The following is a 7,694-nucleotide window of genomic DNA, read 5'->3' as shown; positions in this document are numbered from 1 at the left end:
TTCCTAGTTGGCTATTGCATGGCACCAAGTTTCTATCTGAGTTTTGCAGTGCTTTGGACAGAGAGCTGGAAAGCAGCTCCATAGTACACCCAGACTAGGTCGTTCTGTGACCCTGTGCAAGATCACTGGCAGAAGGAAGAGACCTGACACAAATAAGCTGCTTTGGCAGAGTTTTCTCAGCTGCCAAAGTATCCAGGGTTGCTCCAAACCAGAGCTGCAGTTGGGTGGGAAGGGAAAGCCATCAGCTCTGGAATGCTCATGGCCCTCCTGCAGAGGGATGGCAACCCCTATAAATTGTGACAGTTTGATGCAGGTCTGCTGGAGGCTCCAGTGTGCACAACAGGCACCACAGCTGAGACTGAGTCTTGAAACAACCTTCCGGAGAGCTTTGAGAGCTGAACATACTTCACAGCACTATTACAGACACAAGAGAGTCCTGCAGTAATGAAAGTGCCCATTGATGATGTGCCATGCTCGGGCAGGCTGATCAGAATCCCAAATCAAGGAGAACATTGAGACAGGCAAGGAGATACAGTCTAAACCTCAGCAGAGCCAGATGTCAATCCCAGACAATTTAATTATGTCTAGAGAAACCAACCACAAAGGCAGTAAATCCTGCTGATTATAAGCAACAGTGAAGAAGCTGAGAATGCAAAGGGTAAACAAGGAAACTCAGAAATTCCAAGGGAGGCTGAAGTAGGTCAGTGTGCTCACATTCAGTGATGCAACTCAAACCACTTACTAACAAAAATGCATTGCTAAGATACAGATCAAATACGACAGCTAGAGCACTGGACACAGAGAAAGGGCAAGAGCAAGGATATGGAGCATTTACCAGCATCACCACTCAATATTTCCCCCTCTATCCTTTTCCAACATTACAATCAGGCTCATGCTACAAGCAGAAATGCAGTTGTAAATAAATAACAGGACCTGGCCAAGCTCTGGCAATGAGTGTAAAATGCTCCATGGCCTCTGGTTCTCACCTTCACAAGTGTCCATTTCATTAGAGGGCCATATTTTTCATTCCTAAACTATAATCCATCAAACAGTGTGACATTTGTTGATGTGCAGCACAGACTTAACATACTCAGTGAAGCTGAGATGATGATCAAGTGTCTCTGCTTTCGGAAAGCTGCTAAACTGAAAAGGAAAATGAAAAGGAGAAAATAAAGGAAAGGAAAGGAAAGGAAAGGAAAGGAAAGGAAAGGAAAGGAAAGGAAAGGAAAGGAAAGGAAAGGAAAGGAAAGGAAAGGAAAGGAAAGGAAAGGAAAGGAAAGGAAAGGAAAGGAAAGGAAAGGAAAGGAAAGGAAAGGAAAGGAAAGGAAAGGAAAGGAAAGGGAAAGGAAAGGAAAGGAAAGGAAAGGAAGGAAGGAAAGGAAAGGAAAGGAAAGGAAAGGAAGAGAAGAGAAGAGAAGAGAAGAGAAGAGAAGAGAAGAGAAGAGAAGAGAAGAGAAGAGAAGAGAAGAGAAGAGAAGAGAAGAGAAGAGAAGAGAAGAGAGAAGAAAAGAGAAGAGAAGAGAAGAGAAGAGAAGAGAAGAGAAGAGAAGAGAAGAGAAGAGAAGAGAAGAGAAGAAAAGAGAAGAGAAGAAAAGAAAAGAGAAGAAAAGAAAAGAGAAGAAAAGAAAAGAGAAGAAAAGAAAAGAGAAGAAAAGAAAAGAGAAGAAAAGAAAAGAGAAGAAAAGAAAAGAGAAGAAAAGAAAAGAGAAGAAAAGAAAAGAGAAGAAAAGAAAAGAGAAGAAAAGAAAAGAAAAGAAAAGAAAAGAAAAGAAAAGAAAAGAAAAGAAAAGAAAAGAAAAGAAAAGAAAAGAAAAGAAAAGAAAAGAAAAGAAAAGAAAAGAAAAGAAAAGAAAAGAAAAGAAAAGAAAAGAAAAGAAAAGAAAAGAAAAGAAAAGAAAAGAAAAGAAAAGAAAAGAAAAGAAAAGAAAAGAAAAGAAGAGAAGACTGGACTTAAACACCTCCAGGGATGGGGCCTCAACCACCTCCCTGGTCAACCCATTCCAGGCTCTGGCCACTCTCATGCTGAAAAACTTCCTCCTCACGTCCAGTCTGAAATGTCAGCCAGAGTGCTGCCTGGTAAGTGCTAATGTGTTCAGCCTGATGAGATCACAGAATCACATAATCACAGAATGTTAGAGGTTGGAAGGGACCTCCAGATATCATCAAGTCCAACCTCCCTGCCAAAGCGGGATCCCCTTGGGTAGCTGGCACACAGGAACGCATCCAAGTGAGTTTTGAAAGTCTCCAGAGAAGGAGACACCACAACCTGTCTGGGCAGCCTGCTCCAGTGCTCTGTCACACTCACTATAAAGAAGTTTCTCTTCATGTTGAGGTTAAACCTTCTGTGTTCCAGTTTGTATCCATTGCTCCCTGTCTTATTGCTGCTGACCAGCAAAAAGAGATTGGCCTCATCCACTTGTCACCTACCCCTCAGACATTTATAGACACGATCAGATCTCCTCTCAATCTTCTCCAGGCTAAACAGTCCCAGGTTTCCCAGTCTCTCTTTGCAGGGGAAGTGCTCAAGTCCGCTGTTCATATATGAGATACAGCCATATGATTTGGAAAAAGCAGAAGGCTCCTATTTGATGTCCATCAAGCTTTGTGCAATGTATCTTCAGGGCAAAAAAAAATTAAAAAGAGGGAGGGCAGGGGAAGAAACATGGCCAAAGAGGAAATTCCATAACCAGCAGCAAAATTCCAAAGTAAAGGATGGAGTAATCAATCCCCCTATGTGCTCCCAGCATGAACATTCAGTCATTTAGGGACTATGCATGGAAAGTGTGGACATGGTATTTCCCATGAAGCTGAAACAGAAAGCATGCAAGAGGGAGTGTGGGAAAGTGCTTTGGAATGACTCCACAGACTGATGCTGAAACGGAGAGAAAACAGTCTGAAGTCTAGGGAGGGACAGTCAGAAGGACCTTTGTGTTCACTCTGAAAGGCAGGCAGTTGGGGCTGGTCACTCCAGGGCAGCTAACTGAGGGACTCAGATCAGCAGTGTTAAATTCCTGTTACTCCTCATGGCACCCCCAGCAATGCTCCCAAGTAACTAACTCACACCTTGAGCAGAGAAGAGCTGCAAAGTTAACTATTTACAGAGTTCTGGTGGAAGGCTGTGACTCCTGGATATCCACAGCGTGAGGTCAAATCTGCCCTGGGTGATCTGTAGCTGGGATTTTATCACAGCCTGCCTATCACTGTCCTTTCTAACTACCAAAATGTGACTTCTGAAAGGGCTTCCACCCACCTCCCACTTTCACCTACCAAGTTGTGCCATATGCCCATCTGGCAATCGGCTGGAGTTCTGTGTTGTTTTCTTTCCTTAAGTTGTTCAAGGACTCGCAGAGCTGTTTCAGTCCACTAGATCATTATGTGTCTCTTAAAGCAGGATTTATTTGGATAGAGATTAGCAAGATTAAGAATGTTTTCTTTAAGTGAATATAGCAGCCTGCAATTTTCAAATGGTAATTTCTGTCCATTGTATTGATTTGTAGTTGAAGGACTTTGATGGTTTCTGCCGCAGCATGAAGAAAGCTGTTTTGAGTGGTGCTGCTGTGAAAACCAACAGTTGCAGACTTTTTGTTCAAGACTATGAAACAGTAGATGCACAAATCCCGTTGAAATTCAAAGAAAATCGACCTCTCACCCCCGTGAGTGGATTGGAAAGCTCATTTATAGACCTTTCAGAAGTAGCTTTACACAAAATTTGGGTTTCCTATCAAACATCCTTCATACAACTTCATATACTGTTATTTTGGGGTAAAAACACATTTAAAATAACATAGAAGGACATTCCTGAGACAACACTGATGACATGGAAAAGTCTTTTATCCCTTTCTTTATCCCTCTGAAGTCCTACACCTCAGTTTAGCTACCTGTACTGTTTACATCAATGAAGCACAGAAGGAAATCTCAATCTAGTTCATCCTTCTTTCATCTTAAATCCACCCCCAGCCATATCCATTATTTTACTTCAGGGTCTTCTGAAAAATAGCTGAGTTTCTGCAGCAGTAAGGATTTAAATCCCAAGTACCAATAAATGCTGGGCAGTGACTGGCTTGAGAGCAGCCCTGAGAAAAGGGACTCGCGGGTGCTGCTGGACAAGAAGCTCAACATAAGCCACCAGTGTGCACTCACAGCCCAGAGAGCCAACTGTATCCTGGGCTACATCAGAAGTGAGGCCAGCAGGTCGAAGGAGGTGATTCTCCCCCTCTACTCCACTCTGGTGAGACCCCATCTGGAGTACTGCATCCAGTTCTGGAGCCACTATTACAGGAAAGATTTGGATGTGTGTCCAGAGAAGGGCCACAAGGATGATCAGAGGGCTGCAGCTCCTCTCCTTTGGAGACAAACTGAGAGGTTGGGGCTGTTCAGTCTGGAGAGAAGGCTACAGGCAGACCTTATTGTGGCCTTCCAGTATCTGAAGGGGGCCTACAGGGAAGCTGGTGTGAGAGCTTTTAGGATGTCAGGTAATGATCGGAGTAGGGAGAAAGGAGCAAAACTAGAAGTGGGTAGATTCAAATTGGATGTTAGGAAGCAGTTCTTCACCATCATGGTGGTGAGACACGAAGAGATCGCCCAGGGAGGTGGTGGAAGCTCCATCCCTGGAAGTTTTTAAGGCCAGTCTGGATGTGGCTCTGAGCAATCTGATCTAGTATGAGGTGTCCCTGCCCATGTCAAGGGGGGTTGGAACTAGGTGGTCCTTGAGGTCCCTTTCAGCACTGACAATTCTCTGATTCTGTGTTAAACAAGCCATCTAGGTTTCCTGTATCAGAGAGTAATATTTAGATGGAGTTGTGGCTAGTTGGAATCCCTTGCATGTTGCCCCATCAGCTTCATTCATGCTCAGCACATCACAGCTGGCATAACGCCATCAGCAGATGTGGGCTTACTCTGTCTGAGGTTGTTCCAGCACGTCCTAGCTGTCTGTGTGTCTAACTCACGGAGACAGACATGGATTATGTCACTACTTTCTTTCTCTAATACTTGTGGAGTTCATCCAGGTGTTGACCCCTACTCATAAGCCCACCAGGCTTTGCTGTTTGTACCCATCCATCAAATTTCACCCATGCTTGGCACTGGCCCTCTGACACAGCTCAGGTCAGCATGCAAGTGCTGATGGTGTGCAGCCCCTGTCTGTACTTGCTGCCATACCAGTACACTACTGCAGCTGCTAATGCCTTGCTTCTGCAGCAGTATTATCTGTGTGTTTGCAGACAAGGCCTAAGCTGTGCTGTCAGAAAGGGATGCTTAATTATTTGCTGTCTGTCTCCTGCACAAGGTTCTGCATGAAAAACGCAGGATTTTATTCTTGTTACTGGAGGGAATGGGATGGGGGGAAATGAAGTGCTTAGAAACCCTTTTCTTTCCCAATCATGCTGTGTCAGTCCAAATTATTTAGTCATTCTTTGTGCACACTCACTGGGAGAAAAACAGTAACAACAACAACAATAATAGCAATAATGTCTTAATGAAATAGTGTAAAGGGGAACAAATTAGTAAGTGTTATAGTTCCTTCTCAGTGTGTTCGCTACACTGCAGAGGAAGCACTCATGTCTGTGCTAATGGCAGGTGACTAATGAGAGCTCAGCCTCCTCTCAACATACCATAGAATCTTAAACAGTTTGGGTCAGAAGGGACCACCAAAGCTCACCTAGTCCAACCCTCCTGCAGTGAGCAGGAACATTCTCCACTAGATCAGGTTGTCCAGAGCCCTGTCAAGCTTGAGTATCTCCAGGGATGGGGCCTCGTCTACCTCCCTGGACAACCTGTTCCAGTGTTCACTCTCAGGATAAAGAACTTCCTCCTAATGTTCAACCTAAATCTACTCTTTGCTGATTTATAACCATTGCCCTTTGCCCTATCACTACAGACCTTTGTAAACAGTCCCTCTCCAGCCTATTTGTAGCCCCTCTTCAGGAACTGGAAAGCTGCTCTTAGGTCAAGTCTTCTCTTCTCCAGGCTGAACAATCCCAGCTCCCTCAACCTGTCCTCTAAAATCCTGTGGTTTGCAGAATCATAGAATCATAGAATCAACCAGGTTGGAAGAGACCTCCAAGATCATCCAGTCCAACCTATCCCCCAGCCCTATCCAGTCAACTAGACCATGGCACTAAGTGCCTCATCCAGTCTTTTCTTGTGGAGGAGACAGGCAGAAAATAATTAAGCATCCCTATCTGACCATCCAGCTTAGGCCTACTTTAGAATCTGTAAAATATAAAGCATTCAGTATATTTTCCCCCTGTCTCTTTGTATATGTAATTTCATACATGCAGAGTTTCCATAGCTAATATTTCTGTAAGAACACAAACAAATATAACCCATCCTGCCCCAAAAGTTAAACTTGGCAGTACTGTCTTCAAATGGTTTTGTGGCTGCTGAGCTGCCTTGGAACACAACTTCAGCACTCAAGCCTTTGGAACTGAGAGACTGAGAGCCCTGGGGCTGTTGGGTCTGGAGAAGACTGAGAGGAGATCTGAACAACATATACAAATATCTGAGGGGTGGGTATCAAGTGAATTGGGGCCAATCTCTTTTCCGTGGTCCACAGAAATAACACAAGGAACAATGGCTACAAACTTACATATAAAAGGTTTCACCTCAACATAAGGAGAAAATTCCTTACAGTGAGGGTGACAGAGCACTGGAACAGGCTGCTCAGAGAGGTTGCAGAGTCTCCTTCACTTGTGACTTTCAAAACCTTCCTGGATGCATTCCTATGTGAATTACCCAAGGGGATCCTGCCTTGGCATGGGAGTTGGACTCGATGATCTCTGGAGGTCCCTTCCAACCTCTAATATTCTGTAATTCTGTGAACAAGAATTATAGAATCATAGAATCATAGAATCAACAAGGTTGGAAGAGACCTCAAAGATCATCCAGTCCAACCTAGCACCCAGCCCTAGCCAGTCAACTAGACCATGGCACTAAGTGCCTCATCCAGGCTTTGCTTGAACACCTCCAGGGACAGTGACTCCACCACCTCCCTGGGCAGCCCATTCCAATGCCAATCAGTCTCTCTGCCAACAACTTCCTCCTAACATCCTTCCTAGACCTGCCCTGGCACAACTTGAGACTGTGTCCCCTTGTTCTGTTGCTGGTTGCCTGGGAGAAGAGCCCACCCCCCACCTGGCTACAGCCTCCCTTCAGGTAGTTGTATACAGCAATGAGGTCACCCCTGAGCCTCCTCTTCTCCAGACATTATCTGGTGTGTGGACCTATGTGATCACATATCACTGCACACCTCATAAAGTCAGCTCAGCTGTGCTTATGCATTCGCAGCACAACCCTGCTCTGAACTCAGCTCCTTGCATTGACAGGAGATTGACTCTGGGGTGTCTTGCAATAATGCTCGCAGCTTGTCTCGTCTAGCCAAGAAAACACTGAGTGAGATGTCTACCATTTAAGCCCTGGCTTCCTTGCTTTAACACGAAAGGAACTCTGACATTTTATGTTGGAGTAGGAGTCTATCTGAATGTCTTTGTCTAAAATTTCCCCTCCTTCCACTGATGTGCAGAGTGTTGCAATCTCTGTGATTCTCCCATCCAAGGAGGGACTGGACTTCAGCAGTGTGGTAAAAATGGAATACATTTGGAGAAAATTACTCTAAAAGCAGGGGGAAAAAAGATGCTTGAAAAGCACTTAGAGATGTAAGCTCTTATGTAAAAGGTTGGTTGTTACTGTTATTACTT

This window comes from Pogoniulus pusillus, chromosome 12, assembly GCF_015220805.1.
Source record: "Pogoniulus pusillus isolate bPogPus1 chromosome 12, bPogPus1.pri, whole genome shotgun sequence".
In the NCBI taxonomy this organism is placed as follows: Eukaryota; Metazoa; Chordata; class Aves; order Piciformes; family Lybiidae; genus Pogoniulus; species Pogoniulus pusillus.
The sequence above is the reverse complement of the archived record's forward strand: the minus strand, read 5'-3'. Positions refer to the sequence as shown.